The 21,122-nt window shown below is 38.1% G+C and overlaps 1 protein-coding gene and 1 long non-coding RNA gene across 6 annotated transcripts in view; one reads left to right on the top strand and one right to left on the bottom strand.

Moving 5' to 3' along the window:
* EDIL3 (EGF like repeats and discoidin domains 3) overlaps positions 1–21,122 on the top strand; it is a 557,778-nt gene that overhangs the window by 18,644 nt on the left and 518,012 nt on the right. The window lies entirely within an intron of this gene.
* The window catches only part of LOC142098040 (uncharacterized), a 13,653-nt gene continuing 5,345 nt past the window's right edge, over positions 12,815–21,122 (bottom strand). Inside the window, exon 4 of the long non-coding RNA XR_012678294.1 lies at positions 12,815–14,301. This is a non-coding gene — a long non-coding RNA (uncharacterized LOC142098040). The remainder of the gene's footprint in view (positions 14,302–21,122) is intronic.

Here is a 21,122-nt window from a genome sequence, read left to right as displayed (position 1 = left end):
TCATACTTGACACCTGAATTTCGAGTAGGTCTTTTGGACTCCCAGGAGAGCAGACAATTCTCCCGCATCCTAGCCGCTTCCTCTTGAGGTGGGCAGGATGGCTGCCAAAATTACGCGATTGACCATGCCCCGCCCCCTCCCACCCTCCCACCACGCACCATATCCGGCATCTACCAGTGGGTCCCAACTAAAAGTAGACTAGTACGACAGCTGGGTACAGAAAACATTTTGGATAATGATGACCATCCCAATAAGTGTTTTATAGGAGGATACTGCTAGAATAATGTTGGATTAGCCTTTGCTTTGGTTATGTTGTTATCTTTCTGTACATGTGGTTCTGATATTGTATATTTGGTATTTTAGGCATGCTCTGCATAAGTTTTATTTGTGCTACTTTTACATGGACTTGGACATGGTTGCAGCTTTTCTTGGGAATGGAAATGTTTGTTCAGAATTTGCCACATGTTTATCAAAATTAAATTACCTGAAAAGAAATCAAATGACATATAAAATAGCTGCTGATGAAAATCTAACCTTTTTAAAGTTTTTAAATTATCTAGTGTGAAATATGCCTTTCAGCTTCCTGGATACATGTTTTTAGTTTTTCCTGTCTGTATACTATATATATATATATATATATATATATATATATATATATATATATATATATATATATATATATATATATGAGATTCTTGTCTTCAGGACGTGTAGCCCTGGTATTTGGCAAAAGCCTTAGGGCACAGAACACTGGACCTGACAGGTTTCCTTTTTGCTTGCTGTGATCAAAGCACACACAGACCCAACATTTTTCTAATTGATCTTTAGTAAATGTCTATTGCTGTAGCAGAGTTTTGGTTGTAAATCTTACATATCTGCAGAGGGTCGAGCTAAGGTGGAAAATATTTTAAAGTCTGTGAAATGATCTCATTTGAGTTTATTTCTTTAAAGATAATTTAAGAGAATGATCTGTTTCTCAATACACATAGTATTATATTTAAAATGTGATCACACATCAAACCCTGGCTCAGGCTCAGTGTAAACCAGCTCAATCATAATCATCATCATCATCATCATCTATTTATATCTCAATGCAAGAGTTTGACAGTTACTGCTAGAGATCAACTGAAATCTACCCAAGTCTGGATTCTTTTGCAAATCTGTTACATCCACAAACATGTTGGGTCCTTGTTTTACATCATCAGTTGAACTGTGCAAAGGTGTATACAATGCTGCCTACTTCGACTTGATAATTATTCGTTTTGCCTTGACTTATGTAAAATAATTTGCATTGCATTAACTGGTGGTCATATCTTTGGGATCCTCTTCTCTGCATTGTTAGGGTCCCTGATGAAAAAGGATAGAGCAGAGATGCCCAAACCCAGTCCGCAAGCGCTTTCAACAGTTCATGTTTTCAGGATTTCTTTAATCATGCACAGGTGAGTTCATCTATTTGGCTGAGTCAGTAATTATCTCACCTGTTTCTACTGACAGAAATCCTGAAAACATGACCTGTTGGTAGCTCTTGAGGACTGGGTTTCAGCACCTCTGGGGTAGAGCAGAGGATCCAATTACAGGCAGGCTGCATCCAAAAATGTCCTTTCAAAGTTCAAGCACAGTAACTATTGGCAGTGGGCATTAAAAGGCGGGGGCTAGAAATTGCACAATGATGTGGTAAAAGCAGATACTCTGTTGGGCTTACCCAGGAACTAGGCTCTCTGCCTGATTTTCTCAGGGGCCACAACAATGCAGAGAAATGGAGTACTACAGGCAAAAGTCAAATGTTGTTTGATGTTTACAAATTCAGAATTGTTGTAGAAACTGATTTTTTTTTTTAAAAATGGGGGCTTTGAAATAATCAGTGTACAACTAACTTCACCTCATAAAGTTCTTTTGAGCTTTTTATACTGTGAAAAGTGAAATTTGTCATAAAAATAGACCAATTTTCACTATGGCAGAGGGACCCCATACTGACAAGCTCCTTTTTATATTTTGGAAACCATTACAGCCTGTCCAGAACCAGGGCTAGTTGAGGATTTGGAGAATTGGGCATGCTAGTTTGCACAGTGCACTGTGCATGTCAAATTTATTATTATGGGGTTGGGGGGGACTTGGGGGAGTTATTTGGTGTATTATATTACTCTGAGCGCATCTACAAATGTGTTTCTCCTCCAAATGGGTATAAGACAAGATCTGATCTCTAGTTTTGTATTGTTAGTTTCTAGTTAGAAAATATATGTTATAAATAAATTGTTTTGATACACATCTACTGGACTTTCTGCTCTCTCCCTGGAAAATGCTAAAGTATGGTTATGATTCAGAGTTATCATTCACAAAAGAACAGAAAACACTGGAGGAAAATATATCTTGTTGTTTAATCATGTTCTACAGATGCCAACTATTAATTAATATCTTAATGTGTAAACTATAAATGTTGAACAATTCTTGGTATATGTTACAAAATGTTAATTGCGACTTGAAAATTAACATTTGTTTATAGTTAATATATTTTCTCAGATTAGAATAACAGACCAAACACAGAAGGATGATTTATGAAAACTGTTTGACAGGTAACTGTTTAGAAAAGGCGATGTTGCCCATAATAATAAATCAGATGTTTGCTTTCATTTTCTGAACTGTACTAGAAATGTTAAAGTTATGATCTGGTTAGTTGATATCGACACCTCCCTTTAAGCCAGCAACACTGTCCTTGACAGTGCGAGGGAACTTGAAGATTAAATTTGATGCAAAGTGCATCATTGCGCATTGGGGGGATGTGGCTGTGATGACACAAATTTCTTTGTCACACACCACACACATGTCCCTTGGATCTCACCTCCAGAAGATCCCAAAAATAGGCAAGTATTGTTTTCATATTGTCTTTATATTTTGCCCCCGCTACCTCTGGGCTTCAACAAAATGGAGCCGCCGTATCTGCAATACAACATACATCTCCCAGCATCCTCTACTGTTGGTAGGCGAGGGGGAAAGGTCACTCCAGAGGGCAAAAGAATCAGAGAAGCCTGCTGGCATAAATCACATTTGACACCTGGAGAAAAATAAAAATTATACATATATATATATATATATATATATATATATATATATATATATATATATATACACTGATATATGTACTAATCCATATTGTTGGAGACTGCATAGTTTGCTTCACTACATTTCATCTTTATACAAGACCACATTATTTCAGTACAGTAATGTTTTAGGAGGATTGCCTAAAGCACAGTGACATTAATCTGCCTTTACCATGTTCATGTGACCCAAGTTACCAATCTAGTGCATTAACAATACCTGATATGTATCTGCTACTATATTGTTTGCACTATATAGCTAGTGTTTAAAAGTGCTCTAGTATGATAGAGGGTGTGGTGTGAACTACACGCATATACCTTCATAATATTGTGTGCTAAGAGGAGACTTATATTTCAGTATTTCATGGTTGAGTCCTTCAGCCCTATCCGCTACCTTTGTGAGATGTTCTACTTGTTACTTAGGAGTAGGTCAGTGCGGTAGGGTTGTAAGAAGCTTGACTCTATTTTATCATGCTCTGTGGTGCCATGTATCAACAGCTATATTCCAATTTCCTTAATTCTACTTTAGTCAACTCAATTCCCTTTAAATTCAATTATATTCCAGTTAATACACTTCTACTTTATTAAATAATTGATTACTGACAGACAACCAGGCTTGATTTGTGTGACCAGCTGTGTCTAACAGAATAGCAGGACTTTAGGTGATAGGCAGTTTTTCACCTTCAGAGTTATTGACACTGTTGTTTTTAAGTGTGCGGTACGATAAAACTATGCTGGTAATTCCGACACCTGCCATGCCTCCAAAAAAACCCTGAAAGAATAGAAAATCGACTTGAAAATAATTAGACTTACCTTGAAGACAACGCTGGAGATCCACGAAGACAGCAGCATAATGACAGGAATGCTTTCCGATTGAAGCACTGACCGCCTCTTTTGCCTGACGTCATTGCGACGTGTGTCAAGCAAAATTTAAAGTGGCAATGTGGGGTCCCCTAAGGTTAAGTGGATAAACAGTTAACCGAACATTGCCGCTTTAAATTTTGCCTGACAGACGCCTGAATGACGTCAGGCAGCAGAGGTGATCAGTTCTTCAATCGGAAAGCCTTCCTGTCATTATGCTGCTATCTTTAGGGATCTCCAGCGTCCTCTTCAAGGTAAGTCTAACTATTTTTAAGTCGATTTTCTGTTTTTTTGGGAGGCATGACAGGTGTCGGAATGGTTTTACCCCCTTTAATAAACAAACCATGGAGGTTTTTACTTATATATTTTGTTGCGCTGTCACTGAATGGTCTGTGTTAATACAAGAGGGTCTCCGAAGTAAAAAAATACAGAGCACATTCTGCAACAATTCCCCCCACCCCTAGTCTGATTGGAGGGGTGTTACACCTAAGTGACCATTAGAGAGTTGTTATTCTAAATCTATATAATTTTTATAGATCATTTTTTGAAAAGAAAATATACCCTAATCTTTAATTTCTTTCATTTCTATTTACCAAAACATATATAGCTACTTCTAAATTTAGGTCAGAAATGTGAAAAGTCAACTACTTAAAGATAACATGTAAAAATTCTTCAATGTCTCATGGTAGACATCTAGTACATAGCAAGCTGAAACTTTCTCAATACTATTCTGAATATGTAGGAACTCCGATAAAATATATCCTATACATGGTGAAAAGTCATGTCATAACTTATATTTGGAGAGTAGTGTCTCTCCTGTAAACTATATCTTTATATTTTTTATTTTTATATTTGATGTCACTTGTGTCTCATGACTCCTTTTGAAAGAGTTCCAAGGGGAAATGTATAACTTACAGAAAAGTAAATTACGACTATCACCTTGTTTTTATAATTTGAAACTTCTTCATTATAAGGAATAGTCACATGATATCACCAATCCCCTCAATTCTGTGATCTGTATGAAACTATATACGGTTACAGGGAGCCTCCGTGACTTATAAAATCCTTAGATTTTACATTAAGAGGTACATTTTTCAATAGATCGATAGATGAATATATTATTATCCACTGATCTTCTCCTACCCCCAAAAAAGTGTAACAATTAAAGGAATTTTTCATTCTCTGAATAAAGAGAAAATTGCTGAATAATTGAATATTTCACATGCTGTAGTAGATAGTTAACAACAAATAGCTTAAAGTTGAAAGTCCATATTAAATATAAATGATGACATATAGAAATGTTTCATATTTTCATGAGAGCTACTCACATTTCAATTTGAAAGACTGTTCATCAAGCATGCTATAAGAGAGCATTTTTATTTTATTCAACTGCTGCCTTAAGCTACTATATAATTGCAATAAAATATTGCTATACATGTAGTGTTATTTATGAGAAGGGCAATGACTGACATGTTACATGTCCATGATAACAACCTTGCAAGTTTGGTTGTGTGCCAGGAGACTGCCTCAGGCACAGAGAGGGTTTCTTATACCTACGGCTTTAAGAGGAACTAGTTTCTTATGGATAAATAAGGATCTGAACTGACACAAGGAGTCAAGCAGCTTATGTGTGTTTTGTGCACAGGAAGTTTTTTGTCCTTTTATTACTGTTTGTGAGGATACCGGGTTTAACGTAACCTTCTGCGCCACACAGCTGGCCTACCCGGTACCTACTGGCAACATCACCCAGGCAAATATCCGAAAGAATACAAATAAGTTTATTTAACAAAATGGTAGCACAAAACAGCAATAAACATATTTCAATAATAACTTACAACAAATAACACTACAGTCTGTCACAGACAACATACAAGGTATAATGAAAATACCTCACCAGTATCCTTGTCACTCTCAGGGACTGCTGTCTATCAATCCAAGCTTATCCCCATCTCTCCTTTAAGGCTACCAGCAATGGTAGCGGCCTTGAGTCACTGTCACTCTGCTTTCGGCAGACACACAGCTCCACAAGACCTGGAAAGGTCGATCAGGACAATGGCAGTACTCCCAGGACCGATTGTCCCTTTCCTGTCAGGGGCAGAGATCTATATCTCAATGCCAGCCTGACTTCAGCTTTCACTTGGTAGTGAATGCCAATTTGCTGTCCTCTGTAGCTTTCTTTTAAGCCCAAAAATGACCTCATCAGCAATTTCAGGACTTGCCTGATTGGTCCTTTTCTGTGTTTACCTTTTCACAGGTAAATATACAGACAAAGGGATAGCAGATGAGTCACTCCTGATTTAATTAGGGACAGGTATTGTTCTGTGGCTATACAGCAGAGTTTGTTTAAATAGGAGAGATCACAATCCAGACACATTTGCATGTAAAACACATTGCAGTCCTCAGTAATTAAAAATGGAGCTCACTACTAAAGAAAGACAAGAGACCCCCTGGTGTGATATACATTCACCCAGGGCTGGTGGACAATAATCCTTTTTCCTAGGCTGGAACAATAGACTAGCCTGCAAGATAACAAACCATGGCGGCAGACATTTTAACTACTTTCAAAATAGAATATATTCAAGCTTAAATATGACTGACAAATATGGGGAACCAGAGGGCTAGAAAAATTATAAGTTTTTATAGTCCGCAGTTTGTGAGAAACAAGGTGCAGACAGGTTGAGGTGATATTAATACCTCGTTTCTCCACACTGTTCATAAAACATTTGCTTTTTAATTAGCATAGATATAGTATAAACAATATATGGAATGGTTTATGTACTCCCTATTTTAAATTATATGGCAAAATGAGAAGTCCTTCTGAAGATGTAGAACTTTACAATATATATATATATATATATATATATATATATATATATATATATATATATATGTATATATATATATGTTAACCCGTGCATGATACTCATGCATTCTAGTCAAATCAAGCTACTTAAGGTCTTAAAAAGGTTCTTGTCATGCATTTGGACCTAGCCCAGGCCTCCTCAGGGGAAGAGCGTTAGTTCCCGACGCAAGCAGCCTTTTTAATGTGTGTTCATGAGGTAAAATTACCTCACGAAAATGAGTTTGACCCCTCAACTCGTAAATTTAGCCTTTACTACCCCTCCCACGGGGGAAGGGGGGATGATGGAAGTTAACTGACTTGACTATTCTAATTTTTTTGTCAAATAATGTCAGTATACCGAATTTCAGGTCAATTGGATGAGCACTTTCTGAGAAAATAGTTTTTTCCACACACACACACACACACACACACACACTAACGCACGCCTCTACACATGTGTGTTCATGAGGTAAAATTACCTCACGAAAATGAGTTTGAGCCCTACCAAATTTCAGCCCTTTTTGATTTTTTCCCCACACACACTAAGAATTTAGTAGGTCAGTGTATAACTCTGCCCAGCAGGTGGCGCTGCAACTTATTATTTTTTTTCCACACACAGACACCACTAAGCATTTATATATTAGATATATACATTTTAATATCTGTAAAAATGTCTTATTCCTTTTAATGTTCTTAATGAACACTGTTACGATGACATCAGTACTCACAGATTAAAGGAGACGACATTATAAGTCACTGTTTATACATATATTAAAATCAGTTTTAGGTTGAACCAGTGGTGCCAAGATGGTGTAAGTGTGTATAAAGTACCTTGACCTTCAGTGGGTGTCCAGTGGTGACATTTTTGCTGGGGTCAGATGGGGCTGCCAGTCAGAAGACACAACTCTGGTACTATCCACATATTCATTGCACCACAGAGCCAGATAATAGGCACATAAAAGTGTGTGCATGGACCAATAGCTTCTATTTGGTCCATGCTGTCACATCTCCTAGGTGATGTGCTTAGCACTGGCTTTGCAAAGGCTGTGCACTCAGCTTGGTGCAGGGCCCATAGAAGCGGACATATCTGGGCCTGAAGTTCCTCTTTGGGTAGAACATATAAGATATGGACACCACCATATTGGTGCAATCTTGGTTTTGAAGTTCTGTGGTAGTGCTAAGGCTGAGAGTCTTCATGTGGGATTCATACCCACCTGTATTTTTTTACATCATTTGACATGCGTTTTGACTAGAGATACTCACTGATCCCCGTGAAGTGGTTTTGGTTATGGATCTAGATTAGCTGCGTGTTTTGGTTTTGGTTTTGGAACTGTATTTTTTTAGAAAATGTACTAAAATATGCTAAAATCACATAATGTTGTTCTTTTTTGATCCTCCATTATTTTTAACCTCAATGACACTAATTTCAAACCATTTGCAGTCAATTTTGACCACTTCACTGGTGACATTATTATTTTCACACACTTTCGGACAAAATGGCAGCGACCTGGCTGTATGCTTAGCGACAGAGCAGTGACTCAAACACACGGCAGTTCCTAGCACATCTTGCTTTATTTAATATCCTCCTTCAGTTTCTCAAGCTGCTTTTTCAGAAGTCTAGTTAAGGGAATCACTTGACTCAAGCTAGCAGTGTCTGAACTCACTTCACAGGTAACTACTTCGAATGGTTTCAGCACCTTGCACAACACGGAAATTGTTCTCCACTGCGCTTGACTAAAATACATCCCCCCTCCTTTCCCAATGTCATAGCTTGTGGAGTAAGCGTGGATTGCTTTTTGCTGTTCCTCCATCTGCAGAAACATATACAGGGTGGAATTCCACCTTGCCACCACTTCTTGCTTCAGTTGGTGGCAGGGCAAATTAAATTGCTCTTGCAACTGCTGCAATCTCCTACACGCTGTTGCCGAATGTCGAAAATGTCCAGATATTTTACGGGCCACAGACAGCATCTCCTGCACTTTCTTGTCATTTTTTAAAAAGCTCTGTACCATCAAGTTTATTGTGTGAGCAAAACAGGGAATGTGATGAAATTCGCCCAGCTGTAATGCTCTCACAATATTGGTGGCGTTGTCAGAAATGACATATCCTGAGGAGAGTCCAAGCGGGATAAGCCATGTTGCAATGTCATCCCTTAGTGTTTGTAACAGATTGTCAGCTGTATGCCTCTTAGTAAAGCGGGTGATACACAGAGTAGCCTGCCTCTGAAAAATGTGACGTATTTGGGTACATGCTGCTGCTGTTTCTGCTGCTGAAGGCGAATCACCAACCCAGTGGACTGTAATGGTCATATAATCTTTAGTTTGCCCAGATCCGATTGTCCACATATCTGTGGTTAAGTATACAGTGGGTAGAATGGCATTTTGCAGCCCAATAATAACATTTTTACTAACCTTCTGGTAGAGGTGAGGAATAGCTTTTCTAGTAAAATGGTGTCGTGATGGAATCTGGTAACAGGGACACAAGACCTCAAGGATTTTGGATGCAGATCTAATACTAGCATAGTCGCCATGGCGTCTGTGATCCGCTTTGCAACTGGGTGACAGCTTTCATACTTGCTTCCTCTTGCAAAGAATTGTTTAACAGTCATTTGTTGCAAACTACTAATAGTCTTCTTCTTGGTCTGCTTCTGGGATGAAGATTCACCGACAGCAGCAGCAGCAGCAGCAGCAGTGGGCCTAACGCTCAAAAATTCTTCTGAAGAATCCAGGATAGTAGAGGAGTCATCTAGCCCTAGCAACTTGGATGCAGGACTAACTCCGATTGCTACTGAGGATATTGCGAGGACGGTGTTGTGGGTGTAGATTGCTGGCATCGGGATGTAGGTGAGAGAAGGGTCCTAGCTGATGATGGACTGCTTATTTTTTTAGCATAAGTTTCTGATTTTGACAACACCTTGCCATGAACTCGCGTCAAATTGCGTAACATGGATGAGGTTTCTAAATGGTTAAAGTCCCTACCTCAACTGACTGTTGCTTTACATACGCTACAAATGGCTAGACAACTGTTGTCAGGATTTAGGTAAAAATAGTTACACACATAAGAGGTGGATTGTTTGGTCTTATGTCTAGGCATGACAATGGCCTTCTTCTTATCACATGCAAGAACTGCTTCCACTGGTGCAGGACTTACACAAACAACATCATCCTCATCAATATCCTCATTAGCACCCTCGTCGGCTACACAAATATCCCTCTCATCCTGTTGCAATTCCAAAGTGGCATCATCAATTATTGTATCACCGGCTACACTCAGACTGTTCAGGCACACATGTGCAGAAATGCTGAAAGGGGCCTTCTTTATGGGTACACTATCAGAATGGTTACGATTACACATAGCACTTGTGGATAGACTCTCCTCAGGGATTTGTGTCATTTCTGAATCTGAACATACATTTTCCTCTAATGCCTTACTGTTTTCTTCCAGGTCGGCTTTTACACGTAATAGTATTTGGGCACCTCTTTTGGAGTCCGAATGAGAAGGTCTTGCTTGGTCACGACTGACCTTACAAGAAGATGCCTCAGTAACATTTACAGAACTCACACTCATAGAGAAAGGCGAAGACCCCTCATTCTTTCTTTGCCACTGCATGTGTAGAATGGCATGTTGGCAATTTTATTTTTTTCTGCAGATAACTTTCCCTGGATTACAGCTCTTTTTTTCTTGACCAAGGTAAAAGGTGTTTTTTTACATTTTTGTTTCCATGACTTAAAAACACTATGTACTTTTACAAAGGCTTTACCAGATGACGTACAGCTATTGCTATCATCATGACTGGTGGCAGCAGCTGCTTGGTCCTCCTGCTCTTCTGTGTACTGCTTTGAATCCATTTTGATGACACCATACAATTTGACAAAAAGTGTGAAGAAAAGCCTACCAGGCCTAGTATTTGTATTTAAGCAATGACAATTAGCAATGGAGCAATGGAGCTCTCCTCTTTGTGTGTTACCTATATAACACAGTAGAATGTGACTGCAGAATTACACCAAACCTGCCAGCACTAGTATTTGTATTTTTCAGCAATGAGAATTAGCAATGGAGTAATGGAGCTCTCCTGAATGTCTCTGTAAACTTTGTTAAACAGTGCTACCCCCTCCTCTTTCAATTCTATCTATGTTGCTGCCCAACTGCTCTACGCACTGTGCTACCCCTTCTGTGTCCCTCGTTCAAATGGCGCTAGATCACCGTGGAGGGCGGTATTTATAGATTTCAAAACTCGCAAGATCTGAGATCCGACGAGGTAACAATGATGTTTTGCCTCGTTTTTGATTCTGAAAAAGCGCGAAAGTACCGAGCTGGCTTGGCTTGGTACTGGGATATGCTAAGTTTAGGTGTGTTCGGTTCTCGAGGATCCGAGCCTGAGCATCTATAGTTTTTAACAATCATTAAATAGATGCTAAAAAAAACTGACAAGTTGGGGTGTGTGGCCTGACAAACTTACTTCATACAGTATTTTACGCAGTAAATCTAGTCCTAATACATGCCAACAGGAGCACTTTAAAATTATTATTTCCAACAATTGTAAACTCATGCACGTACTTAGGGATGGGGGGGGAAGTTCCAGGTGCCTGGTAACCTCCCTATGCCCGCATCTCCCCTTCATCTCCAGTATGCAGAGAGCAGTAATTGACCTCGCTAGAGGTTTTTCTGTAGTCCAGTAGCCCCAATGACCTGATGGGGCTGCCAGAAAATGACAGTGGAATCATGCAGCTTATTACATCCGGTCTGTTGGCACAGGGGCGAACGGAGGATTGTCGGGGGGGGGGGGTTTCCCCCGACCCCCCCAAAAAAACCACCCCCCGCGAGAGCTGCGTTTCTTCAGCGCTGTCCTATACAGCAGCCGCGGCGCTGTCTAAGAAGCGTCCGTGGTGGTGCTGTATACACTACAGCACCGCCGCGGACGCTTCTTTGACAGCACCGCGGCTGCTGTATAGGACAGTGCAGCTATAGCGGCCACTTAGTTAGCGCAGGGGGGGTTTCTGGAGACTCAGAAAAAAACCCCTGCGTGCGCCACTGCTGCACTGCCATAAATAAGGCAGCACATGACCAGTTAGTTTAAACATCATGTATCAAACCCCAACATCTACTCAGGTGAGTGCTTCACTTCTACTTTTTCCCCTGCCCACTGCTGACTCTTTTCTCCCCCCATGTTTGGGTGTCTCATCTATGTCTCCTGACCTTTCTCATGCCTCTATCTAATCAGTTTTCCTTTCATTTTGCTTTTTTCAATTTTGTGTATGTACCCCTTACACCTTCTGTCGTGTTTTTCTATCTGCCACCATTGTGTTTGTGTATGGAAAAAATACTTTATTTACAAAACAGATTCCATTTATTTAAAAAAAAACTATTAAAACCTCCATTCAATAATATATTTTATTTATTTAAACTAATCTAACAGAACTGGAAACCTCCTTCACAAATCCTGCAATGGGCCCTGAAACTATTAGTAAAGCCTGCAGAAGTATGCTCATTTGTACCCAATTCAGATGGGGTAGCAACTTATGCTACAATTGTTTTAGATTTTCCATCTGTGTAAACATTTCTGTTGGATGTCTTTCAGTATTGACATGCTCCTCTGGTTTTTCTTGACTATAAAAATATTCATGTTTCACAAGCAGCAGTGGAAAGTGCTATTCACTGTTTTATACTTTGTGCCTCTGGTAACAGGTTAAATTTAGCACATAAGCTCTGTAGCAGCATCTGTCATTGTGTTTCTTTGCTTCTTAGAATACAGCAGACATTACTGTGAGGTTTATATGTGTAGATATACTGTACACTAAAGGGACATCTTGAGAGTGAAAGGAGGGGGCGTCTATCGACCTTTGTAGGAAAGAAGTATTGCCACTTTACAGTCTTCTTGCTCATAAGGGATATATCTGATATATGCAATTAGATGCTAAATCAATAAAACAAGTATTTAGAGCATTAGTATATTTTCTATGTATTAATAAATGAATTGAAATTCATCTAAGTATTAATAATAGATAAAACACATTTATTTAAGCAAATAAGTTTGATGTAAAACCTCTCTCTGAAATGCATAAATAATCATAATAATGGTAGAAGCAACCACATTATTACATTTGTCATAGAACTACTACAATTATATTTTTCCATTCAATTTTTTTTTTTTTTTTTTGAGACTAGTAGGATTACTTCTATAATACTATTCCTCCGCATTTCCTAAGGCTAGCAAGCTTGCTGAGCACAGGATGTAATCTGCAAAACTACTGTGTCATTGATTATGCTTCTTTAATTCTTCATTGATTACCTCCACCGGAGGGGGGAAGGTTTTGCTACCCCAAAGCTATTGGGTTTTGTTTTGGAGAGTAAGACTGAATAAGATAAAGGGTGCAGTGCTACACTGATGAAAGAACATAAAGGGTTAGACCAATATTATTTCCCGTCTCAATGTACTTAGTGCCTAGACACAAAACAAATGCTTAGCTATGTTATGCATAATTTAGTACAAAATTGAGGTTACTGGTGTTTTCTTATTAGAAGTACAGAAAGCTCATCACTGATAAGAAATTTATATAGTCATGTGCAGCCTAGGAACACTTTAAATATGTCTGTTTCACTGATTTTATTTCCTGAGCCATGATTCTATTCAATTAGTATGGCTTGATGATTTGCATAAACCATTACACGTGTGTATGATTATTTTGGGATTTTGATATGATGATATTATCTTTATCTACATTTTTGTTGTTTTTTTTTTACTTGTTTACAACTATTATATTAAGACACATTCCTTTAATTAAAATGTCTGAAAACTGTGTGTGTATAAGTAACTGACAAAGGAGCAGTTTTCTCAATATATGGTATAGTCAGCTTCCTTGTGTTGGAACTCATTTCCTAGTGATGTCATTCTCTACATAAAAGGAGATGAGGCAATTAATTCATATCTATCTGTAATAAAATATATGTTTGACACATGTACCCTGCCTGGCAAAGCAATCAAAAGGCAAGAAACTGAAGTGATCTATAAGTAGTGGACAGACAATGCACACAAATACCTTTAGATTAGAGAGGATTACTGCATGAGACTCAAGACTGAGCTCCATGCAGTGAGAAGACAATATTGTTGAGATGATCTTGCTGTTCATTGCATGAATTCTGTATTAATTTTGGTTTGTAGTCTTGCTATGAACACGTCTTCATGAATTTTAAAATCTTCAGATTGTCAATGCTTGGTATTGCATATGTCGTAAATAGATTTCTTTGCATCCGTTTGCTGGTTGTAATTACTGATCCTGTCCTGCGCTGTGGAATATGCCAACCCATGATGCTTCATTAAAAGCAAGCAATGCTAAATATGAATATAGGTTACACATCCACTGTGGCCAATTTAACAAGTGTTGTGGTCCTTACCTTAATGGGAAAGGACGCCTCAGAGCCTGTTCTTGAGTCCCAAACTTCTTGATTGGTGTATCGAACTTGAGATATAGGTAAAACTCCATTTTACTGCTTATCTTCAATGGAATACTAATACAGAAAGTTATACATAATCCATACATGTTAATAAAGTACTCTGGGCCTGTTTCATCAAGGCACGCAAAAACACACGTAATTCGGGCATACACAGGTCCGTATTCAGCTACAAGTGGATCTGAAGAAACGCCTTTTGTTGAATAAGGGACTAGCTACGCTCTGTATACACGCCACTTGTCCCATTGTGACAGACACAACACAGTGCAGGATACAAACAATACATATGTGCAATATAAAGTTCCAGCAGAACACACAGAAATAAAATATTCAATTAGTGTTACCTGTTAATAATATAATCATTAAGAAAAAGTCATTGAATAATTTTCTTTTTTCATAGCTTTTTTTCACCAAATACATTTATGGAGATGTTCCCAATGAGTACTGTATATAAAATTACTTTTTACACATGTTCTAGTATGTATACACGTCTGTCATCACGATCACTTGGCACTTAAACCTGCACTTTGGCTGGTTCAAGTGTATATGGCTGAAAATCATGTACACGAGAAATGCACGGAGCTTGAATCGAATGAATGTGCGTGCACTCAATCTTAGCATGCCCTTACTGTACATTGACTACGTGCATATGTCCCCTCCCTCCTCTGATCTGCCCATGAAATCGTAGGCTGTTTGAAGAGTCCTTTTTGTTTGAAGATGAATTGGATGTACTTACGTCAGTTCTTTTCTGGGCATGTGCAGTGCAATGTTAAGGCACATATCGGTATTTAAGTTCCTTAAGGAATCAGGCCCTCTATCTATTATCCTGTTATTTCTTATTGTTTTCCAAAAGTCTGCTATGTGGAAGCTTGTTTTTTTCTGAGAACTATGTAAGTTGTTTTTGAGTTGTATATGACTTCTGACAATCCATACAACTCAAGAACAGCATGAAGAACTGTGCAAAATTAAATATCTAAAATTAAATTATGAAAATAGCTCATTGGAAATAAATGACAGTTTGTAAGTTGTGTTTATATTTTATTATTTTTAATTATTTTTTTTTAATCTTAGTGTCTAGGGTGTGTTTATTTGTCCCACTTGTGTCTGCATATCCAAGAGTTTGCCATTTACATTGCTAAGATTTTCCATTTAAGGAACATAGTGTAAGGAAAGAGACCTAAAAATACCTAATTTTCACTGCTTCTCAGACTACAGACACTTTTCAGTGGGATTGTAATGAATGGTACTTTAGTACTTAGAAAATAAGGTAATTATGGAATGGGTGCCAACAATAATTCAGTTTATTAAACAACTCTTGTTAGAATTAAATAGGAACACCCACAGTCATATTTAGCTGCTGGGAAGTAACTTTCAACACTGCACTTTTTTATTATTATTATTATTATTATTATTATTATTATTATTATTAACCTTTATTTATAAGGTGCCACAAGATTTCAGCAGCGCTACTCATATTACAGACAGTAGACCTTACAGGGTAAACAGCACAGAACAATTAACAAGTACTACTAAGACTCCAAAAGGTCCAAGCAAGATCTGTATCACAGTATCAGTCTAGCTGGAGCAGAAATAATAAGTATTGAGACAGGAGGGAAGAGGGCCCTGCTCGTAAGTGCTTACATACTAAAGGGAGGCACATGAGGGAGTCAGTAGAGGGGATAAGGCATAAGAAGAGCTCGTACAGGGGCATGGGCAGAGGCAGGTGAGGAGAACAAGCATGGAGAGGGTTAGGTGGATTGCTGGTAGGCTTTGAGGAATAGATTAGTTTTAAGTTCTCGTTTCAAGGTGCACAAGTTAGGGGACATTCAGATAGAGTAAGGGAGGTCATTCCAGTGGAGGGGCAGTCCAGGCGAAAACTTTAATTCTGGCATGGGATGAGGTGACCAGAGAGGAGGAGAGGAGACAGTCATTGGCCGATCGCACGGAACAGGCGGGAGTGTGAATGGAGAGGAGATTGGAAATATAAGGGACAGTGTAGTGGAAGAGGGCCTTGTATGTGAGGGTGAGTAGTTTGAAAATGATTCTTTAGGGGAAAGGGAGCCAGTGTAAGGCAAGGCAGAGAGGGGAGGCAGAGGAAAACTGGCGTGAAAGGAAGCGAAGTCTTGCAGCTGTGTTGAGTATAGAAAGAAGGGGGGCAAGGTGAGAGCCGGGGAGGTCGTTGAGGATTGAGGAGAAGGTAACAATAATCAAGATGGGAAATGATGAGTGCGTTGATAATGCTTTTAGTGGCATCCTGAGATAGGAAGGGCCGTATGCGGGTGATGTTACATCAATGGATGCGACAGGATTGGGCAAAAAATTTAATGTGGGGGCAAAATAGAGGAAGCAGTCGAGGGTGACACCCAGCAGTGGAGTTGGGGAACAGAAGAGATGGTGGTGTTGTTAACAGTGATAGAGAGATCAAGGTGGGATGAAGGTTTAGAAGGAGGGAAAACAATGAGCTCCGTTTTGGTAATGTTGATTTTAAGAAAACGTGAGGACATCCAAGAGGAGATGGCGGAAAGGCAGTCAGATACATGAGAGAGACTCTCTCCTCTTGTACCATGTCATCATGATATTTAATATCAGGCTTCCTCTGACGCTTCTCCACCAGGAACTATCTTTATGGCACTACAGTCTCTTTATAGGCCTCAATTGTGCATTTTTTTATTGACATTCTCTCCCAGCTAACAAAGACCAGTTCTATATCAAATTTCAACTCTAAAATAGGATCTGTGTTTTTCAGTAAACTCTTCCAGGGAACTGGCATTTACAGGTATCGCTGTAAAAAAACAAATTTTACTATCATTCAGTGGTCAATGTGGAAGTGTATACAGTGGTATGCCATACTGCCACTTCTCCTATTGCTTTGATTATAAAATTATTAAATTCCATCCACTTATATACCCCTTATATTTCCCATGCCACCATTTCTAACTTTCCAAATTTCCAGTTCGACCTCTGATCACACTAATAACAACTTTAACAGAAATAAAACCACCACATCAGTTTAAGGCACGTCATGGTACAGAATTTTGTTTTTGTTTTTTTGCAAATAACTCAAATATCCAAAATTGTTCAAATCTAAACTAATAATAAAATATGGCACAACATTATTATGATTAATTATTTATATATTACCATCATATTACACAGCGCTGTACAGAGAATATGAATAATTCACATCAGTCCTTGCCCAATTGGAGTTACAGTCTTTAACACTCTAGGGTCCATTATGTCAGAAGCCAACCAATCTCTCTGTATGTTTTTGGACTGTGGGAGGAAACCAAAGCATACAGAGAAAACCCATGCAAAAACGGGGTGGACATACAAACTCCACATAGATAAGACCCTGGTTTGAATCAAACCCATGGCCATAGTGCTGTGATGCAGCAGTGCTAACCACTGTACTATTACCCTCTCTAGAAAGCATATATTCTCCACTTAATCCTTAATATGTACATTACTAGCTGCAATACTGGTGGCAGTATCTGTAAATTGGCCCAATATTGAATAGAGTGTGGCACAAAAACAAGCCTGATTTAGGATAATGACCTAATTGTAATCATTTGGATGCTTATTGGGAATGCCTGTAAAGCCATTTGAAAGATAACTACTAATAGCCTGTGTGCACCGTTACCCACTGACCTCACTTACATGCTACTATGTGTTCAGTCCAGCCAGTGAGTTCCCAGATCTTGTCCAATTTGACCACCCATTGAGTGGTTAAATGCCTCACAGCGATGGTGACGCAGGCATCAGTATATGAGTCACTAAATTTCCCTGGCACTCTACTAGGCAAGCAGAGAGAGAAGATTATTATTATTATTATTATTATTATTATTATTATTACATGATTATTTAGTTAATAAAAACCTAGCACACACAAGTCATCTTTATTAAAGTCCATTGTCTATTCCTGCCATAAGGTCCTTCTTAACCGTAATAAAACCTTTCCTTATAGTGAGTCCCCAAAATTGTAAGATTAAAAATTAGGACAAATTGCAACTTTATTTAACATCATATAACAAAATGTTATTATTAAAAATGTGTTTCCTATCCCAAATGTCTTAATGAGATCAGTAATAATCAAAATGTAGACGTAATATCAAATATTCAAGTAAGGAAGCTCTTGGGAAACAGTGATCACAATATGGTGTCATTTGAAATTAGATTCCAGAAGCAACGGTATAAGGGATCAACTAGGACTTTAAACTTTAGAAAGGCAAATTTTAATATGCTAAAGGAGTCTAAAAAAGAGCATAGATTGGGATAAAGCTTTTGATGGAAAAAATATTGAAAAAAAGTGGGCTGTCTTTAAAATGTTGTTGGAAACATACACGTATAAGTTCATTCCTATGAGAAATAAATGTAAAAGAATTAAGTCTAAATCAATGTGGCTAAATAAAAAGGTAAGGGAAAAAATGCAAAGGAAAAAGCGTGCATTTAAATTGTTTAAGTCTGAAGGGTTAGAGGAGTCCTTCCGTAGGTACAAGGAATGTAATAAAACATGCAAAAAGGAAATTAGATTGGCTAAATTAGAAAACGAAAGGCAAGTTGCAAAAGAAAGTAAGACAAACCCCAAACAGTTTTTTAAGTATATAAATGAAAAAAGGATTAGAAATGATAATATAGGACCCCTAAGAAGTGAGATGGATGAATTGATAAATGATACTAAGGAAAAAGCAGAGGTATTAAACACTTTCTTTTTTTCAGTATTTACTATCGAGGAACAATTGGTAGGAGTAATACATACCATTAATTAATACTTGGTTGTCAGAGGAAGAAGTCCAAAGGCGACTGAAGAATATAAATAAAGCTTCAGGTCCAGATGGCATACACTCAAAGGTCCTTATGAAGCTAAACTCGGAAATAGCTAGACCGCTATTCTTAATTTTCATAGATTCAATCTCATCAGGCTCAGTACCAAGGGATTGCCGAATAGCAGATGTGGTGCAGTTGTTTATAAAGGGGACGAGATCACAGCCAGTGAATTATAGACCTGTAAGCTTGACATCAATAGTGGGGAAACTACTGGAAGGTTTTTTAGGGGATAGTATTCAGTATTACTTGGTGTGCAATAAAATTATTAGTGGGAATAAACATGGATTTATGAAGGATAGGTCATGTCAAACTAATCTAATTAGTTTCTAGTTAGTGGGAAATTAGACCAGGGCAGCACAGTAGATGTGGTCTACTTAGATTTTGCAAAGGCCTTTGATACAGCGCCACACAAGAGGCTGGTTTACAAAATAAGGGAACTGGGTCTAGGATTCAATATTTGTAGTTGGATCAAAAACTGGTTAGAGAATAGGGAACAGAGACTTCTGATAACTGGAACATTTTCTAATTGGTCAAAAGTCTTAAGTGTATCTTAAGTGTACCTTAAGTGCAGAGTACCTCAAGGTTCCGTGCTGGGGCCACTCCTTTTTAGTATATTTATTAATGACCTTGGTGATGGTTTAGAGAGTAAAATTTCTATTTTTGCAGATGACCCTAAACTCTGTAAGGTAATAAAATCAGAGCAAGATGTAGCTTCTCTACAGAGGGACTTAAATAAACTGCAGGATTGGGCGGCCAAATGGAATATGAGTTTTAACATAGATAAATGTAAGGTTATGCATCTAGGGATCAAAAACAAGAATGCAATCTATAAATTAAATGAAATTAATTTAGGAAAATCTATAATAGAAAATTATTTGGTAGTGCTCGTAGACAGTAGACATAGCAATGGTGCTCAATGTCAAGCAGCAGCTGCAAAGGCAAATAAAGTATTGGCATGCATAAAAAGGGGCATAGATGCAAAGGAAGACAGTGTAATTTTGCCACTGTATAAATCGTTGGTAAGACCTCATCTTGAATATGCAGTACAGTTCTGGGTACTCTATAAAAAAGATAATTTGGAACTAGAAAGGGTTCAGAGAAGGGCGACAAAATTGATAAAGGGTATGGGGGTTTCCTCATTAAGTTATGAGGAAAAGTTAGCCAGTTTAGGCATGTTTACTTTAGAAAAGAGGCGTCTAAGAGGAGATATGATTAATATGTACAAATACATTAAGGGTCAATACAGAGAAATTTCATGGGAACTTTTTAGCCCAAGGACTATACGCAGGACACGCGGTCACCCACTAAGGTTAGAGGAGAGGAAATTTCACAACCAGCAAAGAAATGGGTTCTTTACGGTAAGGGCAGTCAAAATATGGAATTCAATGCCAGGGAAGATTGTGATGGCAGATTTAATAGATACGTTTAAGAAAGGGTTAGACAAATTTTTTGAGAAAATTGTATCCAGGGATACGACCATTAACTAAAATGAAAATTAGTACTGGATATACGGTAAAAATAGGACTGCAATTTTGGGTCTGGGGGGATTTTCACAATTGAAACAGATTGGTGGTTGCTTACTCTGGATCAATTTCAAATATAAGTGCAGGATCGCAGGAGATCCAAGATAGGTTGAACTTGATGGACTGGTGTCTTTTTTCAACCTCATCAACTATGTTATGTTAGACTAGAGTATTTGTGATTCTATCCTTTTCCTATTCTGTATAGATGACAAAACATTAGGGGTTGGCTGTAAAAAATAACATACTAGTTCATTTGATTAAAATGGAATGAATATATGGATTATGATGCAGAGTTTAATATGAATATATTAAAATCTGGTGAAAAATGCACATTAAAGTAAGAGCTGGAAAAACGGTGTATTAAATCAATTGTATTTCTTGGAAATTTTTAAGGCTATTGCTTTTTCCTTTTTTTTTTACCATATTTTATAGCATGTTATGTCCTTCAATTATGTCAATTAAAGTTTCCCAGCTCCTTATCCCTGATGGAAAGCAAATATTATTAGAAGAAAGTGTGATCAAGAATGGGAT

The sequence above is a fragment of the Mixophyes fleayi genome, chromosome 1 (assembly GCF_038048845.1).
Source record: "Mixophyes fleayi isolate aMixFle1 chromosome 1, aMixFle1.hap1, whole genome shotgun sequence".
Taxonomy (NCBI): Eukaryota; Metazoa; Chordata; class Amphibia; order Anura; family Limnodynastidae; genus Mixophyes; species Mixophyes fleayi.
Note: the sequence above shows the minus strand (reverse complement) of the source record. Positions and strands in the feature narration are given on the sequence as shown.